A 24,442-nucleotide genomic window follows, 5' to 3' on the forward strand; every position below is an offset into this window, starting at 1 on the left:
ATATTATTACACGGTAGCAGTCTTCGTTATAACTCCGGCCGGTTCAACAATTTTCGTTACAAACTTGAGAAACTCAGTCATCTCGACCCGCTCTGCATCCATCACTCCGGAATTCACCTGTTAGGACTACATTTTTTTTTTTTTCCATCATCTATTTTCGAAGATTAACATTCACATCGGTGACGCGAGAAACACGCACCTAATTTTACTTAAACTAATTCAATTTTCAGTCGACTAACTTTGTACGACTGATTTTCACACATTCCATGTAGCGGCGGTATATACCATATAGGTGTACACAGGTATACGTATAAGAGGCTATTTTCATTAAAAGTAAGATAAGATCTGAAGAATCATCCGAGAGTTACTGCCCATTAGGATATCCAACCGGAGGTATACCGGCGCTACTTAATTATTAGCCTGACATCGAGCTTTTCTTCATTCGTCGACTCTATATAATTTCATGATTCTTTCACACCTCGAGATTTGGAAAAAGCACAAACGCGATATCGCGATCACGGGCATGGTAAAAAATTCACCTGTCCACAATTTGAAAAGAAATTAAACAAAACGCGTCACGAGTAGCCTCTTTGTTTGCGGAGAGACGCATTGAGACGCATTATATCCACCAGTGCTTCCAAGTATCACCTGCAGCTTTATTATGGCTGATATTTTGTCTACGCTCCGGTGTGCACACTATAATATATCGCATGTGCCATTCTCGCGGGTTTTATGTGTACGTAAAATATGCGTATAGATTGCGCTGGCAATATCACGTACGCATTCGAATACACGACACCGGGGTAACGTGGAGTGTATATATACGATACGTGGAAGTGCCGCGCGGGCGAAAGAGGGTGTAATAAAAGCGGCGTCTCAAAAGTCCTCAGAAACGCTGTCACACCACGTGACGTTGTGATAATTGGTTGCGATTTCGTAACGATAATCCGACAGATAAATTAACGGACGATCCGAGGCGAACCGAGTTGTCTTTTCCTCCTTGTTGGAGGTGGACTCGAAATCCGGTCAAATTGAAACCGACCCACGTCTGCCGCTGCTACGTCAACGTCGACGCCGCGTTAATCGACAAAAGACTTCGGTAATTAATTCTACTTTTGAATTATCGTCGCACCATTTTTTTTTTCTTCTCTATCTAACGAGCTCGAAAATTATTTATTTTTTTTTTTTCATTCACCGGAGAGGAGAATTATAGCATCGTGATACAATTTGTCAATCGCGACAACCCCGTTCCCCGCACAATCTCGAGTCCAAGTCCAGCGAATTTTTACGGAAAAAATATTTTCATCGAAGGTACAATGTACGGAGAAAATGTGATTTACCGACGCTGTTTCGGAACGCTGTTTTGCAAATTTTGCCAACATAATGAATCGAAAAAAAAGGTGGTCGGAAATTCGAGACAATCGTCTGTCGCTCTTGGAGGTGCTTTATCAGATTTTATTTACGAAGGTTGAATACTTACAGCTGCGTAAGATTTTGAAAATAAAATTCCCCGACAAATTTATATCGCCACCTGCACCACTGCGCGGGTCTGAATATACAGTAATTTCGCGCGAGTTGAATCGCGTAAATTTTCTGAAAATGTCGTCTAGTCGGCGTGTTTTGCTGCATGAGTTATCATCGCGGTCTGGTCTTACGTCGAGATTCGATGACTGCGCGACGGCGGTCTCGTGGATTTTTTCAAAGCTCTCTCTCCACAAGAGAGTTACAAGACGTCGTTCTGTGTTCCTTCGTATTCCTGGCTAACGTCCAGAAAATTTCTGGCACCGACTGTCCCGCGCTTCTGATCATCGCCGATCTCGAGAGATGAGAACCGAACGTAATGCACGACGTCTCGAAACCAGTTGTTAGTAATTCAGTTTCTGTATATCCCCCCCCCCCCCCCCCCATTCCGGTACCGCGACGAAACGATATTTTCCTTTTTTTTTTTCCCTAGCAATAATTTAATATGCGCCCACCGTTAGGGCGGTCCAGTTTTCCGGGTCGGTGGGTGAAACGCGCCCCCCGTTCCACCGTCGATCCACAACACAACTGAAGTGAAATGAAACAAAAAAAAAAAAGCACGAGCTTTTTTGGATTTCAATAACGATAATTTTTCTCCGATTTGAAGAGACCGGAGATATTATATTTTGGTAAAATCACATTTTCCATGCACCAGAATTTCGAAATAAGCAAGTCTCATTCGGAGCCCGATGTATCTTTGATCGTGAACTACATACATTAACGGCTGTCAGTTTAAATTTAGAATAAATTTTAGACCAGCAAATTAATTGGCCAATAAATAACCTCCCGATTATACCGTCGTCGTATAATATTTTTTTTTATTGTCATCGACATCAGTCCCCTGCGATCGGTCGCCGTTGGTGAAAATTGTTTTGCGGATAAGCGTGTATCTGTTCGGAAAACACTCGACAACGGACGGTAGTAAAATCTTATTTCTGTTTACGCGCCCCCGCGTATCCACCTGAACACTGCAGGCTCACAAAAGCTCGTAGAATACGGAGCAAAGTGTAACGACCAAACGCAACGTTCTTGTATATAAACCGCCACTTAATAGTCGGGGATCAACCGACCGCTAATGGGCCACGAGAATATACACGTGTACACGTGTTTTCAGATCCCACCAGTTTATCTCCGGGTTCACTTTCAAGTTTCAAACGTTTATACGTATCGCGAGGTTCAGCAAACGCATAAAATCTCGCGCTTTACAAGACCCCGGTGATATTCGCACACGAATTATACGTAACGTTGGAAGGTCGCCGAATCCGCTTCGGTGCAGGTGAATTAACATCTGAAATGTTCGCGCTTCCATACACTGTAGTGGTGTTTCTACATCACGTCGAATAAGTTCGAGAAATCGATGGTAGCGACTGTCCGAAGGAAATTATGTTTGAAACGGGATACCTCTTAACTTTTGCCTCGCAAAGTAGTCGCGGTTCGTGATCGTCGGAAGGGAATCATCGAGATCGCGGTTGAAAAGGATGAAAATAGTATGCGGAATTTAGTGGAGAATTAGCGGGACGAGAGGGTGAGGATTACACCTGTACGCCTCGGGGAATGTTTACGGTTTCATCTAGGCGAAAGTTATTCTGGGAAGGGTCGTTTTTGGCGAATTGCTTTCTGATATATGAAAGCGCCAATGGGGATAAAAGGGGGATCGTAATACCTACGTGATTGGACCGCGTGAACGGTCGTTAAGATCTTTTCTGGCCGATTGTGTCACCGCGTCGTTTACCGCAAGGAGTTAGGTGGGCGAGGGATTCTTATTCTTACCTACCTATACTATAATCCACCGCGGCAAGTCTTTCTACAAAAGCATTATGGTTATATATCGACGGTAGGAGTAAATGGCCGGCGTTCTTTGACAGGATTGTAAACCCCGACGAGAGAGACTTTAATATAGGTACAAATGAAAAAAAATAAATACGCCCGCCTTTGAACTCTTCGAGATATGAGAGAAAAAAAAATAACGAAAATCATATTACGGACAAATGTATATTAATGTGTATAAAAACGAGGTTCCCGTTTACGGAGGATCAGAATAATTCACGAAAACTAATCACCGCTTCTGTCCTCGGATTTCGCGAATTTGTAAACTTGATATTCGGAAAGGTTGAATAAATCGACCACTGTCCGCGAATTTCGACGACCGCTATGCAAATTCGCTTATAAGCTGACATAATGAAAATGTACGTACCATTTGAACGTTGCTACAGAATTTTAGATCAAGATGATACAGATTATCGGACATGATCTTCGCTACAAAATGTGATTTCTTCAAAGCTAAAAGTCCACAGCCCACGTCAAGGAAGTTCAAATACGAAGGGGACTCGCCGAAACGAGATCGTGACTATGAAATCCGGCTTTCGCTAAGTCTTGTTTATGTCACCGCGTAACGAGTGCAAATACCTCGCTATGGACGTTGCGTACGAAAAATATATATTTTTTTTTTTCAAAAACCTCGTCGTCGTTCGCGAACTTCGAGATTATCAAGTCGCAGAAGGTGGTCCCCGTATGACGTTCGTTGGAATATCCGTTCCAGAAGCAAGAAATATCACTCGGATTACCCACTCGCCGCAGATTCCCGAATGCACGAAATTCAAATTGACTTTTTCCACCAGAAATAGTTACGGTGGTTCCCAACGGACGACACTCGTCGCGGTATAAAACGTTTCAAGGAGGCCGTAATAAAGTCATCTTATTCAACGATCGGTATTATATCAAAAAGCCTCGTTTCCAGTGCTCTATCAAACCCTTTCTAGACTTTTTTTCTTCTCACTACTCGAGCTTCTCACGTACCAATCTCCGTGTCACTAAAAAGGATTTCTCCGAGACCGATAATCCGAGTAGATGAACTCATGACTAGGAACACGAGGCCTTTGTCACTGACCGTTGCTGGAATACTATGAGAAAAAATCCGCCCGGTCATTCGGCTTAATCCGAAGGGACCGGCGAAGTATGCGAGCCCAACGGACGGTCAGGATATAGGTATATATCTATTTGAGAAACAAATCATTCGATGTTGAAAAATAAAATAATGTTTCGAAATATCGGGCTATCGCAGCTTTCGAATATAAATTTGTAACGATGAATTGTAGAGCTTTGAAAATATGGATTTGAGAAGGCAACGAGCTAGCACCTGACGTCCCTCTATTCCTTAGCTTCTTAGCACGATAATTTACGGCTTGTACGTAGAGGTGTACGCACCCATACTCGTTGGACGGAAATGTAATGTGGTTGCGATTCGTTTCCACTTCACGCGAATTAAACCTGTTCATCAAAGTCTTGCATGGTCTAGGATTAATACAGCGATAAAACATGTTATGCGGCGTTGTGCACCACAGGGTATTACCGTGCTTTTGCGGGGTGTCAAAGATCTCTGAATCTCGCAAGAAGCGCAACGTCGTATTCGGCCCATGGTACACTGATAAATGCGGATTAACATCATAGCCAACTATAGCTTGACCTGTGAACTTCTTAAGCTTCTTAGGATTAGCAATTGCATCGGTGCGTGAGGCGAATTGCCATTGGCGAAATAAAATACGTTGAAATTCTCTACGTAGCGTAACTCCGCGCGGCAAAGGGGGCGAAGAATGTCCACTGAAAACGCCGATCGCGTGTCGTCGAGCTTGCGACGCCGAACGCGATTCCGGTACGTCCGTTTCGAATCCTCGCCCTGAAATACACGCGGTTCCGCCGCAATGAGAACCACTTCGTTCAATGGAAACTAATCTCCGCGGAAGCATTTCTGCGGATGAAATCAAAGTTCTAATCAAGAACATCCGCACCAGGGTAATAAAATGAAAGGGAACCGGCAAATTACAGTTTACGAATGAACGCGTTATCCCGCGTACAGTTTAACCAGCGGTTTCAACATCACAGGAAATTCTATCTCGCTTCCACAATATATTTATACGTCTTCGAAGTGTACGAATAAATTGTACTTATTATACATACTGTTATGGCTTCCCGGAGACCCCCGGACTTGACTGCCGGGTTCAACTGTCATATCCATGCAGAGTTAGCTAATACGCTCGTGATATATCAACCACGTAGGTATAGGTTTGCGCCGCGTACTGGTCTCCTCGCAAAGAATTTCGCTAACCCGGTGTACAAACACTCCGCCAGTTACACGGTCGTATTGACTAGACGTATCGTTTAATGGCGCCAGAAAATGCCTTGGTTAATTATCGCCGTTGCATACTTGCAGGTTGTTGTTGTAGCGGCATAAAGTAAATTTCCGACTTGTGTTTTACGTATCAACAACTCCGATATAACTAGTAGTATAGCCAGCGTTCGAACAACGTAACATGCTTGAACTGTTGCTCCCCGTGACAAGATAACGTAGCTTATGATAATAATTATGAATCGCCATTAATAATCGACTCTAGCCTTCGACCGTGTCTAATTCAAGAACAGTCCTCGAGCGAATTATCGTACGTGCACTGGATATCCCTCGCCGGCGATTAGGAGCAGGTGAAAGGACGCCACGGTAATTTCAACGTATTTAAAAAATAATAGTCGAACAAGAACAGAACTTCGTTTGTACTTTCTTTTTTTTTTTTTTAATATCAATCGACACCAACTATTCGCGGTAATGATCGAGCCACTGCGGTATCTTGGATCCTCCAAAAAATTTGTACATTCGACCTTTCACGCTGTGAAAAATCAAAACGATCGGATTTTCGAAAGCTTTTTCGATGTTGAGGAGATCGCACAACATCCCTCCAGAGAGAGGGTATTCTTCGTTTTATTTTTGATCCGTTGGAAGTTATGGTTCCAGTGGCCATTTTTCAAGTTCACGAAAATCGGCTTCCGGTGGTCCACGGAAGACCGGTATAATTCTTCTTTATAGGACATTTAAAATATTACACCATCAAGACGGACGCCCAGCCAAGGATTAATACAAACAAATGAATGTATGGTGTAAGTAATAAACCCACGGCTACTAATAAATACAAATCTGGCAGCCGGATGGCGCCCCCGTGGTGAAATATATCCGACTCTTTGCGATCTGGGCCAAGCCTTTCCCCGTACGCCGTCAATAGGAAACCCCGTGCGTTCGTGGTGTTATACCTGCCCAAATACCCCATAACATAAAATGGTGAACGTTTATAAACTTTATTGATTTACTCGATGTGTCTTTCCTTTCTCTGTTCAATTTCGACAAGGATTCCGTCTTATCTACGCAGTTTGAAGAGCGTCTCTCGATTCATCTCGGACAGTAATTGAATTTTCGAATGCAACGATGAGGTGTTCGAGCCCATGTGCAAGTTGCGCGGTACTTGAAATAATTCACCGAAACTTTACGCTCAACGACGTTACTTGAGGTTACGTGTTTACCACCAGTTATAACACATATCTCACTACCTTTGAGTGCCGCCGTGACTAACTACCCGTTGACATGAATTCTCTGATGCTTCATAGAGCGCCGGGGAGATAGTCGCAAAAGGGTGTGGCAATAAGTCACCTAAAGAACTCCGTCTCGAGGGTGCGTTTTTTTCGTCGCTGATGGACCGGAGAGTGCCCAGACTTTTGGGGGCGATGGAACCGCTTTGGGAAAATATTATTTGAGAGAGTTGAATTTTGGAAAAGGATCACGCGTCTGCGCTAGGACATTGTCGCGTCCGTGAAACGATTATTGTATCGAGTATGAAATACGAACGTTCCTAATAACGTTAAAGCTGACTCGTAAAGTTTTTATTTATCGATCATATAAAATGCACGCCGCGTTTGATAATTAATCAATTTACTTGACCGCTATAGCGGCGCGTATCCTCCGCCGGATCTTACATTGCTTTCTGGAAATTTTGACATTCCACTTTACGATTCGTTCGTAATATTAACATATATGATGTCATAATTTTCAACCGTAATGAACGACTCCACGTGCCGGAATATAAAACAGGTGGTACACGCGGTTGATACGAAACCAGAATTTTTTAGACGACTCGGAGACCTGGCTAGGTATGTCTCATTTTCCGGGAACACGAATGGTGTTTTTTTTTTTTTTTTTGTCATTTCCAAAATGGAATTTCGACCGCTTCTCCACAATTTATCAAAGATTGACGTTGCGTCATGTGACTCTTCTGGCATATTTAATGTTGGTCTTATGAAAAAAAAGGCCACCTTGTAGCCTATTTGGATCGTGAAATATGTGAGTACATCTTTTCTTTTTTTTTCTCTCTATGGGACGCGGACTGATTTATACACCCGGGCATCGCAGTCTTGGTCACGATCACACGACGCCAAGTGTTGTTACCTTTTTTTTTTTTTTACATTTGCTGGCTCAAGGGTTTACATGTGGCTTCAAAATGACTCGAAAAATTTTCCAAACAACCCTAACGGCAACGAGTGGCGCTATGGGATTCTCGAAATAGTTTTCACTCTTCTCCGTAAAAAGGTGAAGGTCCGATCGGTTGCAGTATCGGCGATGGATTCCCTCGCACTTTATCGATACGGAGGTCACGACGCATCGCGCACGTGCAGCGTATCCGATGGTTATGATCGTAAAATGTGAGATATTGGAAGATGGAAAGCTACCCCACCCCCGGGGAGCCGATTAATCGAAAATGGTTCGTGGAGTTGATCCTGAATTATTGGCATTCCAAATCGTTGACCCACACGAAGTTGTTCGATCCGATAGGACCTCGACATACATTTTCATAAATTAAAACCTCACGTGTTCTCCTTGTAAGAACCTATAAATACTCCTAATGAGCCTTGTATATTTCAAGTTCCGAAACCATTTGGATATCAAACTGGAGGAAGCAGTCGTTGAATCATTTGGTCTCTCGGAGTTTTTTCAACCCGCGTTGGCGTTAGACCCAACTTTTGAACTACCGGCTGCTTTTATCATAAAATAGACATCCTCTTGTCTTTTTTTTCGCCGTCAAATGAAATATGATTATTCAATGTCGGTTTCGACCAACACTGTAGATGCTTGATTTCGTAGCGTCGCGTCGTCGCGATCATTTTTCTTTTTTTTTTTTGTTTTTAATTCTTTCTTTACATCGTGACAATTTTGATTATATTCGCATCACAAGTTTCTTGCCGAACGTCGCGCAACGTTATTCAAGGAAGGATGAACACTCAAGCTCCAGTTGACAATTTCAAATATTCTTTTTATCTTCCCAGCCAATTTTATTATACATCTCTTCGGTTTCAATACGTTTCCTTATTCGGGAACGCATCAATCTTACTCATAAAAATCAGGGCTTTAAAACCATGCTTAATTTACATAATTTTTAGATTCTGAAGTTTTTTGGTCCGATGTTCATGAGTGAGAGGTCCCTTTGAATTGTCTGTTGAGTAAATATAAGTTCGAGCAGGATCATTAGGGTGGGTTGAAAAAAAAAAAATTTTTTTTCATTTTCTTTCGAATAAATAATTATTTAAGTGGGGTACTTCCAGCAAAAAAATTTTCGCCGTTGGAAGCAGAAAAATTGAGACATATCGATTGGTTTTAGTCGTAGACCCATTTTGATTCGTCGCAATCCGTGCATGGGTCGAAATATTCGAATTCTTCAATTTACCAACGAGCCCGAGCTTTGCTGGAGTCAGGTAGCCACGGGCGCGCGGTTTGTTGTGGGGCGTGACCTCTGCTCAGCCCCGAAGGTGACGTCTCACAACAAAGCGCTACGCTGCTGGCTACGCTGACTCCAGCAAAGCTCGGGCTCGTTGGTAAATTAAAGAATTCGAATATTTCGACGCATGCATGGATTGCGACGAATTAAAGTGGGTCTACGACTAAAACCAGTCGATATGTCTTATAATTTTTCTGCTCTCAACAGCGAATAATTGATAATTACTCGATCGATTGCATGAGTAGATGATCTTGGCTTTCAGATTTAGATTCCTGAGCTGATTATACGTGAGATTACCCTTGAGAAGCCAAAAAAAAATTTGATTTTTAAGCAAAAAATAAATCATTGTTTTAATTAATTGTAGTACACTTTTCTTACGTATTTTTACCTCAGAAATCCGAATCTGAAAGAAAATTTGATCTATCTCCAAAATTGACCGAGTTATCGCCAATTTTCATCTTTTTGGGGTCAAAAATGAAAAATTTATTTTTTAGTCTATCTTGATGTAATTTGAGCTCAGGAATCAGAATCCGAAAGAAAAATCGATCTATCTTTAAAAATGACCGAGTTATCGTCGAATTATCGCATTTTTTGGCATAAATTTGAGGATATCTCTAAGGGAAAAAATCGTAGCTCATTTTACTTGACGGATTCGTGTTCCGGAGGTCAAAATACATAAGAAAAGTGCCATACGATCAATTTTAAAAAATAAAAATTTTTTGTCAAAATTTGAGATTTTTCCAAGGGGTACCCCTTACGATTTTTTCAAATTTTGGTCAAAATTTTTTATTTTTTAAAATTGATCGTATGGCACTTTTCTTATGTATTTTGACCTCAGGAACACGAATCCGTTGTCCAAATTGAGCTACGAATTTTTCCCTTCGAGATATCCTCAAATTTATGCAAAAAAATGCGAAAAAATGGGGATAACTCGGTCATTTTTGCAGATAGATCGATTTTTCTTTCGGATTCGGATTCCTGAGCTCAAATTACATTAATATAGAGTAAAAAATAAATTTTTTATTTTCGACTCCAAAAAGATGAAAATTGGCGACAACTCGGTCAATTTTAGAGATACATCAATTTTTCTTCCAGATTCGGATTTCTGAGGTAAAAATACGTAAGAAAAGTGTAATACAATCAATTTTTAAATAGCTTTACTTTTGGCCCAAAAATCGATTTTTCTTCTTGCTTCTCAAGGGTAATCTCACATATAATCAGCATTTAAAAGTGACGACATTTACCTCATTTCATGACATTTCTTATTTTTTTTTTAGTTTCATATAAAGTGTAACGTTCGGAGAAGGGAGTCTCGGTCCACACGCCAGATATTCGGCGTTAACCGAATCACACGGTTGTTACTGGATGAGATCGAACGCCGGAATGCATACTTTATTTGGTGGACGTATTACCAATGTTAAATGGGGACGTAAGGGTTCAATAAAAGGTCCCGTCTGCTACCGCTTAGCGCATTACCAATCCGACGCGAAGATAAGATCTAAAAGTTCTCGGGTATATTCGCTCTGTTTTAAATTGATTGTCACACCCATCAGAAGCGGTTACTGGTCACTTATCGCGTTGGCGTATCTCTTCGATCTGTTGGTTCTCGAGCGTGCTCGGCGTCCAGACGTCGTGTGGTAAAATGCATTTTTATTTTCTTTTCTCGATCTCCTCAATTTTTCTTTCTTCGTTTTTTGTACTTCTGTTAGGAAGCGCATATCCACTCCGCGAATGTAGAAAGTTGCACGATCGGGGCGCCAATAGCGTAATAATTGGGCCTTGTATAAATTGTACCTCAATGTTTAAAGAATTTTTTTTCTTTTTCGTTTTCGCTGAAAAATATTGAAGCGCCCCAATACCGCAGTTTTTTCGAAACGTCGAAAAGATGTTCGGATGACGCGTCTCGTTAGCATACGGAAACGCACAAATTATGTCAATGGTTAATCTGCGGATTATGGTGATGTTCACCTCAGTCGGATATCGTATGTGTCCGAGTGCGCGAGCACACTTATAATATGGCTTGAATCGAATAAGTAGCTTTCTTTTGGGTAGCAATTATTGAAGAATCATGGTGATAATTCCCGATGCACAACTTTGCGGATTACGATCTTTTGGGTTTGGCTGACAGGAAAAATGCAGTTCTTCAAGCTTTGGCAGAGGATCTGCTCGTCGCTGTTCCGCGGACGTTGTATCATATATATATATAATTCTCTGACCGCACGGAAGACTGGGTTACTCCGGTAACGTTACCTGAGGCACCGCTCCTCCGTATCCATATAAAAGTAATCTGCACGCAAAGCCGATTATTCATGTTTAATCGGCTGAAAAGCTTAATATGTTATTGCATGAGTAGCGAAAGATGTGAAACTTATAGCCAAGACTTAGATGTCGACGATGGGATCGTTTAGATTGAAAAATAAGCGACCCCCGTGATCCGATCCATGGTCGATTCGGAGAGCAGATTGAGGTTTGAGTTTTATTTTTCATGTAAAATAGAGAAACTTATCATAAGATTAGAAAAAAAAATGATTGATGCAATTTCGTAAGTCCGCTGCACCGTTGTTCGACTCCACGAGTCAAAGAATTTCGAAATGACATGTGTAACGATTCGGAAGTAGCCGATACACACGTAACACCGCATATTATTGCTTCGATATCGCGCGGTGAATACCCATCACGATTGCGGTGTAATTATCGTAATAGCCCCGATCGGCGGGTGAGCAATCTGAAGATTGACTTCCTGTTTTGCCGTTACTCAGGTTACTGAATAGCTCGTTACCGAACGGACCGACAGCGCGTCCATGCGATAGAGTAAATTAAAATTAGAACCGTTCGCAAACGCGTTACGGCATCGACTACGAATCGCCGAAGACGATCACACAAAAATATGGAGGACATTTGACGAGTGAAAGTGCACATTCATTACTCGCAATCGTCGCTGACATATCGCGAGCAAAAATTGGTCCGTCGTTGGACGTCGCGTACAATGCGAAGGCGGGGTAACATTTCGGCGAGTTTTTATTGCGAGTAGAACGGGTTCCGTCTTTGAAAGAGGGTATGACCTTGCCACCCACAGAGCTGTCAGGCGTAACAGCTGTCAGTTGATGTTGCGGCGGTTCGCTCTTTATAAGCCGGTCCGGTTCGTCCGGTACGTCTTGAATCTCGTGTCTTCGGTATAACTCGCGTCTCTTCCGGCGTTATCCAGGGGCTCGACCATCAGTAATGTCCAGTAATGCTAATGCACCGTGTGACAATGTTATGAACATTCTCGTTTATCGCTACTCCAAGACTAGACAGCCAGTTCAGCTACAGCGATTCAAATCAACCGCTCAAACGTTGTAAGCCTCGTAATTCGATTCGATTCGACTTTTACCTCCGTAGAAATCGTCTTGCTCTTCTTACCTCGGTTGAACCACAAGTATTTTTTTTTTCTTTTTTCGTCTTGTTCATTCTCTTTTATTTTATGAACTAGATTCTTCGATTCCAAATTCCAGGCGAAAATGATCCAAACGATCCTTCGTACCTACAACGAGATGATGTCATTTTCTGTTCAAAGATCACGTCAGCACGAACGTGCGCCAGTTTTGTTCTGGAGTAAAATTGTTGCAGATGAATACCGATGGGGTATGATATATAGGCGCGGTGTGCATGTGCATGAGAAGATCAGTTGTATGCACAACCAGATGCAACGCATTCGAGGGTGTCGAGTGGGACTATGCGGTTGCCACGAGTCTCCAGCTCTTAAAGACGCTTAAGTATATATCCCCCTGGGAAACTAGATACAGAAACAAAAGAATAAATCTCTTCCTAAATAAACAGATCCTCCGGTGGAGACGTTTCGGGCGCTACAAATATATCTCGATGGAGCGACCACTTCACTTTTCTTCGCGGGGAAGTTCGTTGGCCAGAGCTTATTCTCACAGTAATTATGTGGATTTTAGACCTAGGCAACTAAACGGATAGAGTAAATAATTCCTGAAATGAGCGAGGTCCGTATTCTGTTTGAATTCACAGGGAGCTATTTTATATTCCAAAATCCCCGGAATGTCTCGAAAAGGGTGCCGGTTATGTTCGGAACTGACCGTCCGTCAAGGGGTTGAGAGAAAAGAAAAAAAAAAAAAAAAAAATTATAAGAAAATGAGATTTTCGAAATCGATAACTATAACGATCGAGGATTAGGACGAGATAACGTGACGACAATTCGTCCTTTACAACGAAATCCACTCACTCGCAATTAAGTTACCCTGATTATAATAAAACCACGAGGCTTAGACTACCGGTCTTTCCGAGTTTTCGTCCTCTTCTTGATACCGAGTTGGAAATTCCTGTTGAAACGGCTGACTGGCCATCGCCCACATGAGAATCACCGGTTATTAAAACCACACTGTTCGATCGGTCGTACAAAAGATTCACCGCCGCCCCGTCCATTGAATTTTTTTACTTTCAGGCCCTGTCGGCTTTCCTCGTTTATCGATCGGAATTTTATTCCGGCGACAGATTGGATCTCTGGCGAATGATTTCTCACAGGTCATCGGGGCTAGGATTCGTGGAATCGACTCCCAGTCTACGCTTACCTTCAAAGTGCCATTAAACAATCCTTTGGTAATGCGAGAATCATCAAACTACATTCCACAGCAGATACAGATATTAAAAAAAAAAATATATATATAAAGAATCAATCAATTCCGAGAATTGCAACGCGGTTATCTCTCGAAATTGTTTTTAATATCAGCAATAAGGTATCGGAATGTGTCTTATCATAATTAAGCCCGATAAGTATAGACAAAAAGTTGAACCCGCTGGTATGCGAATGGCACTTTGAGATTATTATTATACCCGCGGGTATAATAAGCGCCAGGAGTGTGACGCATCGGATAACGTTTAGTCCGACCGCATTGTAAATGGACAAAAATGTATCGCCCCGACATGACTTACTACGTACCGAATCGCGAGCACTTCCTCTCTTCGATTGAGTGGTACAATATCGCGAATGTATGTAAACTGTCGACCCTTTTTGGGACCAATTAGTCATCGAAAAAATGAACAAGAGTTCTTCTGAAGCCGGTTTTTTTTTGAAATGAAAGTCCACGATTCCACCAGCACCGCTCTGGTAACATTATACAACATGAATGGGCGTAACATGGATAAATAAATCGTGCAATTTGGAATGATCAAGATGGCGGTTGTTTGTGCTACCGGCGATCCGGCAATCGTCGTCTTCGTCGTCTGTTCAATTTTCTTTTATATCGTAGACCGGATTGGAAAGGGTCTGTGAAATATTGCAGGAGTAACAACCCATTTCCAGATCTCGTCCTACTCGTTAAAAGTGACCCTTTGCCGGTAATTATCAAAAGAAATAGTGAAACAAATTAACGACGGGTCATCAAATCCTTTTTAACGTTTCAAAAGCTTGTGCCTTTCGATCGAGTGGATCGGGAGAGAAATTAGCTGGTAAATATATCTGGAGGACAAGTCGTTCATCAAAGCCCGAGAAAATGCTCCCCTAAAAGCCGTCGCATCGATATCACAACACTGCGGGAACAAAAAACAAAAGCACTATAGAGCTTTTTTTAGGATGACGAATAACTGCAGGTGTTTGTCTCTCTCATGGTCTCCGTTCAACGTTGATCTATCGACGCATTTACACAATGATCCAAAGCTCTTTTCTTTTCTTTTTTTATTTCCGCTATACAGATGGGTTTGGCTGTTATTCTGAAAAGGGTGAAAAAAAAAAATCTTAAATAAAGAGGAGCTTTTTCAGGTTCTCAGATTCACTTTTTTGCAGGAAATAGTTCATCAACATCGCGATTAGAGAATAGTTTCATCCGGTTCGATGTGTTTTCTTGGTGTCTCACATCGTCGCTCTATCAACAGGTAGAAATAGGTCAGATAAGTGAGATTATCCGGAGTATTGCTTTGTCGGTTCAATTGCCTTTATCTCAATTCAATTGGACCCGTATAAAATTATCGCTCCATTCGGGACATTTCTCGTGTTACTTTCGGGAAAGATATCGATAGCGTTGTTCCCTTGGTTTTCACGTACGTAGAGTCGGATCAAAGATACGCTCTCCGCAGGAGGTTGAGGATTATTTTTCAAGAGCCACTTCGAGTACACGTACTCGAAGTCGTCCTGCGCGTATCTACTTTTGAGCCTTGCAACAGCGATCGATTTAATCATCATCATCATCATTTATGTATACGTATTTATACAGAGCTATCGTATATCTCACGTGGACGGCTTACACTAACAATTATCAATGTTAACGAGCGTATAAAAGACTAAATAAAGTTTTTTTTCATTCTTATTTCAGATCAGATTAACACTCGACTGAATCATGCGTTGAGATCATCTTGCAACCTGTATGGTCAACGAAACTAGTTTTGGTGAGTTTCTATCCCATCTGAATTTTCGTCGTTAGAAAAAAAAAAAAACAGAAAAAACAGAAAAATTCTCAACGAATTCTGACTACCGGAAAACACACCCAGAATTCATTTCAGACGAGCTCGTCGACCCGTCGTCCACAGTATCGACTACGTCGGCGTGAAAAGTATTTTTTGTGACCTTCCTTTCACGGTGTAAAAAATAATTTCGCATGCATCTGGCGCGTCGGGTTGTAAATTTGCGGTCACTTTGGTGCGTAATGGTGTTATGCGTGGCTTCCTCGTGTTTTCACTTTGTTATGCATTATGCGAGAAGGGTGAGAAGTGGTGGCGGGTAACGGGGGTTAATAATAAGGCGGTCGGTGCAGATTGCGGTTTAATCATCGAGCGGAACTGCGAACGGGTGTTGCTCGTTCGAAGGTGCGTATAGGTACAAGTACGCCGAAGGATCGAGCCGATCGTTGACTTTAACTCTTCACTTTATTATACGGCTCTTGGCATATATATTGCGCAACATTCTTACCAAGCTGACGATAACGAGGCGAGGATTCGCAGATCCCAAAATTTCGAAATCGGATGAAATCGTTTTGAAAATTCATCGACTTTTTTGAGAATTATTTTTTTTCGTTTCTCGATGAAATATCGCCGAATCGTGCGCGTCTGACATCGTAAAATTAGTCATCGAAACGTCTGTGAAACTTGTCGATATTGATCGTTCAATTCTATCTAAAGACATCATCGAGTATCCCTTCTGGCTTTATCAGTGTCCAGTGATCACATCGTATAGTTTCATTTGTTTCTCGATCAATCGCTGCACCGGGATATTTATAGGCCGATAAAAGCTCGTTGAGTAGCTGAGCGAGCTGTTGATCGGAAAATATGCGGAGATTTATCGCCAGGAGACATTAAACCGCGTGTTTCGCGCCGCTATAACCATCCATCCTACTGCTAAAAACCACTCTAGGAACGCAACGACTCGGTATAGATAGCGATTAAATGCCTGATATTAAAACTACGCCGTTATAAGCGAGCGAAAATTACTACTGGCGTGCGACGAGATAAGAATAGTTTTCAGTCCTTCCGACGTTTTCACCCACTCGAAATCGACCGATGACGCCTCACCTCGTTTCCGGAGTTACCGCGATCGGCGAATAGCTCTGAAAAAAAATCTCAACATCCGAAACCGTTCTCGAAACGCGTTGGGGGAAATTCGTTCAACCTTTTTGCCGAGAACGTCGACAAGTTTAATACCTGATTACACTCGGTAATGTCCGACGGATTACGTTTCGCTAATCAGTTGTCGAGTTCCACCGGAATAACCTGAGGATATTCATAAGTTACGCGTTACGCGGTGCGTACCGCTCGCTTCGAACCGCACCTTCCTTACGCAACGCGTTGTACGAGTACAAAACTGCAGAACGTAAATTTTCCGAATTCATAAAACTGTGTCACGGTCCGACGGTCTCCTGTCAAATCGAATGAAATACACTTTGCTCGGTTGAAGTTTATAAAACGACTTCTTACGTTCATCAGCCCTCGTCCGTTCCCCGTAGGTGTTGCCCCCGCGTACTCCGCCACTTGATTTATTTACTGGTTAATCTTACAGTTTTACAAAAGGTTAACCGACTTGACTCCACCCAGGATATTAAACACACGGTTGACACAACCCGTGCCAAGATTTGCCCATGCATCTATAACTCGTTTATTTAGGCGTGGTTTACACAGCGGGGGCGGTTATATTATCTGCTTCATTTCCATCCTAGTTATTATCAATGCGATCGGGTGGCGATTACGCTCCCTCCAAGTTTGATAGCCGATACAAATTTATGCTTCGTATAATTTCTAATAAAATTAAAATCGTTAAATCTTATCGGACTCTCGAGCATCGCGTCGCCTATGTATATACATAGATATATATATATATATATATAATATGCACCTATGAGGAAGAGTTGGATTTACACCACGGCGGTGAGAAAAATGAACAAATTGTCGACGGTGCAATGGATTGAGTTACTTGAACACGAATTGGCTGAGAAAGCTGCTTCGACTCTTATCTTCATCGCGATTTTTCTTGATCTTGATCCTTATATCGCCAGCTAACATTCTATGAAACTTGAGGTTTTATGATTTTTTGGTTTCTTATTACTGTGATTTTATTTCTCTCAATGTACATACAACTGACCGTCTGCTTTCTACGGTCTGAAGAGAGTGCGTTACCGGGTGGAGTAATTGAACACAGGGAATAATGATTTTACGTTCAAGTATGTATTTGCAAAATTTTATTCAATTTACAATGATATAAATCCGGATGTTCGGGCGCTGCAAAGATTCGCTGAACACTTTTTAAATTGTAGAGTACAAATTGTACAAGAATGTAAAAATCTTGAAAGAGAGAAAAAAAAATTGTTACGATGAAAAGTGTTAGCCGAGTTGTTGCGTATCGCATTTTAGAAGTGCTAAAAAAAAAGGCATCGGTTATTTTAATGGTCAATTCATTTGGAAATAACATCAGTGCCGCATAAAAGGGCGAAGACCATAGGTTGTATTTTAAATAAGATTAAAAGTGACGCAATCCGGAGGACTTTAGGCAGAGAGGAGACCTGCAAGGTAATAAAACCACCGTACCGGTTTATGGGACGTTAAACCGTGAAATTGTTAGTCAATTGCTCCGCTCATATACCTGTTCGCGACTGCACCGAGAATGTGGATCGAAAATTGAATACCATCCGAATCCGTTCTCATCCGCAACGAGGTCAGTTGCGGATGAGAAGTGTGAAAATAATTTCATATCCAATGTCTGCTCGATATCGACTTTGAACTTTTCCCTGTAGTCGAAGAGTTGCGATTTGTGCAATTTTACGTTTTTCGAGAGCCCTGATTTGGGACGCAGATCATCCAACTGGATAGCCCGGGGTCGGATTTTAATTAAGGAAAAAATTTTTTATTCATTCGTTCGCCCGTTTTCTCATCCTCGTTTTATCGGCCTTCGGTCCAGTTCAAGTTCGGCGTCGAATGGTAGTTCGCATCCGTTCGTACTCCGAAACAGCGATAATTAGGATGTAATTTCATTCGTTCTCGAAACGAAGCTCCGTCTCCGGGTCCCCAGAGGGTCGCCTATCGTCGTTTCTCGTCGTGTACGGCGGATCGTTTCAGAATTTAGTTTTTGTCGTACCATAACACCCATTCGACTCCTTTTTTTTTTCAAATCGTCTCACTTGTGTCGCGCCCGTCGAATGGAATCCGTTTAGGGAGCCCCTCCTGCTTCCCCTTCCTCCGCTTTTTTCCCTCGACCGCGCCGCAACGGCGTGTACAGGTATGTGGTATAGGTATAAATATACATACGCCTCCTCAACTCCTCGGCAAAGATAAAACAGATTAAGATAAAGGGGGACGGCATTCCTTCGCGGTGTCATACCAAGATCTTCCACGCGTTGTTAGACAGACGCGATTAGCACGAGCCATGGTAACGGCGGCGTGCAGGCCGGCTACGTTATGTTATATGGAATAAAACTCCATGCGAATTTTAAACAACCGATCTATCATTCTCGAGCTTAGATTCGTCACGTGTGCTCTGTAGTCTATATTTGGACCGTGAAAAAGGCTTCTTTCTCCAATTTATCGTACGCGCCTCGGTCTCACTTCTTGTTTTTTCCTCTACTCGAAACCCTTGAAGCCAACCCGAACACACGTCACGGACTGGTCGCGAAAGTGACATCGGAAAATAAAAGAGAAACGAACGAATCTTTTATCTTGGTAGATCCGGTTCGTAATAAATTACTTCGTTGTTTTCTGTACTACGTAAACTCAACTTTTCAATAATCGCCAGTTTCGCCGGGGGAAAATGATCTTCTCGTGAACAAAAAAAGGGAGAAAATTTTCTGTACGCACGTCGAATCCTCGACCTACAGTACTCAGACGTGTATTATCTGGGATAATCATTCTCTCGACGAATAGCTTGATTAGTTTTTTCACGTGACGTTGAGCGAGGCCCGAAGGAATTTTGTATATTGTGAGCTAGTCTGATATTCGAATCGGAACCGTCTGCCGGGTGTCTGGATAAAGTCTGACCCTCGAAAATAAGCGTGAGCTTGACAGCTGTCAGATACATAATAAACAAATTTGTTTTATCGGTTATCCAACTCTTGTCGCCGCACCGCGGTCTCTGGTCTGGTTTTTGTTGCACGAATTACCACAAAAATGCAACGACGTTACTGATAACTTGATTTTACCGGAATTACCGGAAACAAATCGCCGCAGATGCTGAAGATTGAGTCGACGTTTCAGAGCGCGAGTAGAAAAGCTATAACGTCGTTATAACTATCGGTACGATGAAAATGAAGAAGCACTGCAAGTCTGCAGATCAGCGTATAACGATGTAGGCAATCTACTCCGTAGCTCCAAGGCAAAAACGATCCGTCTGTAAGATCCGAATGAGTGTAAGGGTATATCCAGTTACAGTGAAACGTCGAGAAGTCGATACTCAACTATTGCATGAACTGTAATGTTACTTTAAAAGCCAATGATGCAATTCACGCTGAAACTAATGGCGGATCTGATTTCCTTTCGTTTGGATTTTCCGATCCGATCGCAGCTGACATTATTTATTCTACTGCGAAGACGTAAATCACACCATCGAGACTTTTCCATAGGATCAACGCTGCTGATATTTCATTCCAGATTCCAAGTCCAGCGAATACTTGGCGCCAGCGATATTTGATATTTTCGATTTTGGACAAAATTTATATTCAGTTCTACGTCGGTACCTACAGCGTTTAGGAGTTGCAGGATCGAGTGTCGATATTTGCTCGTCAGATATTGACATTCAACAGGTTTCATCAATGAGAGTCAATTGCTCGCTGCAAACGGTCAATGATGTTTGCTTACCCGTATGCGGCACAAAGTCGGGAGATTTGTAAACGTTTTTCGAACACCATTTTGTTTATCTTCGGAATTACGTTTTAAATGTTTACACCCGCTGCCGTGGACTCCCGCCCCCCCCCCCCCCCCCCCTCCCCCCCGAAAAGTTCGAACACGGAGGGAGTGCCTCGCACGCCCGTGAAGTGATAGTAGTAGGACCTCACAGCGGTACCGGGCGTCCCAATTCCGTGGCGCGTTGGGAATCCTCCGAGAAAAGAGTAAAAAATGAAAGACAAATATACGCACGGTAAGAAAGAGAATAGAAAAGAACAAAGAGCAGTAAGGCACGAGTGGAGTGAAGATAGCCCCGACGGGAGTAGAGAAGTGTCACAATATCGTGAGAATGGCGTGAAAAGTGCGCTTCTCTCGGACACTCGAAATTGTCTGTTTGTTTGTTTACTCGTTAACGAATGTCCGACGTGGACATTATACCAGGGTATAGTCATGCAAATCAACCGCTGTACCACGATCTTCTTTTTCTCGCCCGCTTCTTTCCCTTCTCAATCGTTTTTTTTTTTTTACTCCGCGCGTAGCATGGGCCGCGGTAATTCACGCCCCCGTCTTTGGACTCTTATTGCGGTAGTAGTTTCCACGATCGGTTCTAAATTACGTTCATAGTACCAGCCGTGGTTATTTACTCCCCACATTTTTGGACAACCGCGATTTCTATGTTGCAATAAGTTTATTTATTTATTTATTCATTTTTCTTGTCGCACTTGTTTCAACAATTGAACGACCAGTTCTCGGACGATCTTTGAACGGGCGATACGGATATGGGCAGAGTGGGTTGTAAGAGGTACGAGATTGAACTTTCGAGTAGTTTTCTGGTTACAAGTTTTAGTCTTGTAATAAATCGATTAGCCTCGGGCTCGTTTGTATTCGTGGATAGCATATGCGGTAGTAAAATTTCTAGAAATCTTGCCCCCGTTGATCCGGAATGTATTTTGTTCGTGAGGGCTGACGAGCCCGGCATGACTCCGTGAACGTAACAATGTTCTCTCAGTTTTTATCGCGAGAGATTTTCTGAGGAACGATATTTTCATTTCACCCCAGGGACGGGAAACTAAAAGTAGAAACTTTAAAATAAAAAGAAATCCGAGAATTGTAGAGAAAACCGAGCATTTACCGAGCATTGTAACTTGTCAGACGTCTACCACGTGCTCGCATTTGTTACGGTACAGCGTTGTTCGCCATACCGACCGCTGGGAGCGAACAAAAACCCAAACACCCTGCGGGACAAGAGAACATTTTCGCGGTCGAAAGATTTACGCTGATCGCCGTTTTTCGTTTTCACATTTCGGAACGAGAAATTGTCGCAGCGATTACCCGAGCGAACGTTAGACTCATAAAGCTCTGGGGAATCTATGCAAGTGTTGGCCCGACGTCATGTTGCCGTTATATTCGCGGTACGGTTGAAATGGAAAAAATTCGCACACCGGGTCCGCAATTTTTATGCGACATCGTTTTCTATCGCTTACACGAATCTGGCTCACTTCGCGCGCGAACGTGTGCAAGAGACGATTGTTGTTCTATTTACAGAGTGTAAGAGATATACGTTTCCGCACCCCGACTCTGACGTGCTACACTGACAACAATAGTCCGGAATTATAGCGTAATCCTTTCTCGCTCACTATCCGCAGGATAACTGTCCATGTCCGTGTCCAGAGACAAGATTATCCTTGTAACCCATAGAGATAGATCGGACAACGATAGTATCCGAGACCCGCTCGTGGCGAGTTCTCGTCTTTTTTGACTGTGAATGGAAAGTGGTTCTTCGAGAATCTCCCGTTCGATTTTGCATGAACATCGGAAGCGGTGCTCGCTAAAACCGTTCGTCCCGGACGGTCTGTCGGTGTGAAATCTCCTTGTATTTAATTTTCATTTTATTTTTCTTATCCCGAAGAACGGACACAATGGTCCGTTAAAATTTACATTCGGGATAAACGTTTTACAAAGTGACGATTATTCCGGTCCAAAAGAATGATTTTTTCAGGTAACGGCATTCCAGATATTACCCTCGATCTCAGGTAGTTCAGATCGGTGAGACTGGCAACTCAATTAACAGACGCGATCCCAACGTTCGACGTGCTTAAGATAACCTGACTTGGTCTCAACGAGACATGAAATGGAACTCGCCGGTAGAACGTCCCGCTGTATTCCTCGGCTGAAGGAAATCTTCCACTTGTTTAACGAAGATGATCGGTAGAAAACGCGCCTGGTGTAGGTACCTGGATTTTATTGGGATCGCTTAATTTGCCCGTATGAGCTGCCGCGGTAACGACACCCGTGTTGCTGACCCAAACGTCCCGTACTTTAAACCCGATCATTTTTACATCATATACGCACTTCGACGACGATGACGACTCAGAAATAGAACGTATAAAACTTTTATAGATCCTACGCGGATTCTGGTTCTGCAAGGCTTCAGTTTTCTCGTTTATCGAGCTTCTTTCCTTTCCTTTTTTTTTCCATCGTGCCGAGTGAGATGATCCGCCGTTTCAGAAATTTTATCGATATCGATGAACACGCAGTTTACGATAAGCCGAAACCAGAATCCACATTCCATCGCACAATGTCGACCACGTTACGGATAACGTTTATTCCTCGAAACAGAAAGAAAAAAAAACCGGCGGAATCGTCGCAAAAAATGGAAGCTCGGTTCCAGTTCAGTGAATCATGTAAATGTAGCGCGAATCCGAGTTCACTGTCGATTTTCAACAACTTATTGGCGAAATTGACGATTTTTGAAAATTTGTTTTACGTTATTCGTAGTTTCCTTTCGTGTCGTTTACTGGGGCGTACACCGTGCATCAGTTTCCCTGCTGGAGTGAGCGATTAGCATTGGTATTTATCTGTACGTTGGTAATGTATAGAGATGCATTCGTGTGGGCGAGGTAATAAATTACGGAACTCTCACGTGGCAGCGCGTCGCCGTGTAGTATACATGGGTCCTGATAGTAATTTCAATTGTCGATAGGAAGCCGAGAGTCGGGCAGGTATTGGATGAGAAATCGTCTACTTTGTCACAGCGTGCTCTGCTGCATAAACACGTTTAAACTGCACCTTTACGGTGAGTCGAGAATATTTATCTTCATTTTACCATTGGCGAATGGAAATTTTTCGATAGAGGAATCATCGCGACGATCGCAATACCGAAATACGGGTGATGGTTGAAAATGGGAAAATATATCGTTCGATTCGTGAATCACCCGAGTCGCACCGCTGCGTCAAGTTCAGAAAATATAAACCCATCGATTCCGATTTGTTTAATTACAGTTCAATCATTCATCGGACAGACGGATGGAATATAATGCGCCGCTCAATCGGATCAGAGAAATGCGATAAATTTCCTCCGTGATATAAAAGCCTTGGGGGTAATTAAGGTCAAGTAACACATTTTCATTGGAATGGTCAATAACACGACTGAAATAAAAAAAAAAAAAAAAACATATCTCATTCCCCTTTACCCAGGGCTTCGAAATTCCTAGTTTTCCTAGTTAAGATCTAGCGCCTGATTCAACAACCCAATCAACCGTAATTATACTCACATATTTAACGACCTTTAATTAACTCTTGGGTGGTGCGTGTACCGCGTATACTAATCTTCCGCCATCAATTGTCGAGTACAATGAAATTTCAATCCACGTTGCGTCAACCGACGAAAAGCCCGAATTTCCTCGTCCTGACGGATATCGCGAGCAGTCAACGAACCTGCATTGGCATGGAAAAAAAATAATTAGTCCTTTGAACCGCGTTCACGAGATTCCCCATCCTTTTACGCAGTGGCGCCTCGAAGTTTCCCCGCGGTAATTCTGACACGCGCGCTTATAAAACGCGCGTATACGGTTCTCGGTAATAAATAAGGTGCTTTACTCGCGAGCGTGTAAAACTTGACGATAATATTCCCTGGACGGCAGAAGGGAGATATAGCAAGGCGATACCGTACAGCCGTCGTTGACTCAAAATTATTATAACTTTTTTACCAACGGATTCTCTCCGTCTCGTTTATTCTCGTAATTGCATGCTACGCTGAAATC

At 42.5% G+C, this 24,442-nt stretch overlaps 1 protein-coding gene across 3 annotated transcripts in view; it reads left to right on the forward strand.

The window, feature by feature from the left end:
* The window catches only part of LOC105683834, a 64,385-nt gene that overhangs the window by 22,538 nt on the left and 17,405 nt on the right, over positions 1–24,442 (forward strand). For 2 of the 3 annotated variants that reach the window (XM_048653013.1, XM_048653015.1), the window contains exon 2: positions 15,416–15,488. The exons of the other annotated variant lie outside the window; for it this stretch is intronic. The gene's annotated coding sequence lies outside the window, so the exon portion shown is untranslated. The remainder of the gene's footprint in view (positions 1–15,415; positions 15,489–24,442) is intronic. 3 annotated transcript variants of the gene reach the window in all.

This window comes from Athalia rosae, chromosome 3 (genome assembly GCF_917208135.1).
Source record: "Athalia rosae chromosome 3, iyAthRosa1.1, whole genome shotgun sequence".
Lineage (NCBI taxonomy): Eukaryota > Metazoa > Arthropoda > Insecta > Hymenoptera > Athaliidae > Athalia > Athalia rosae.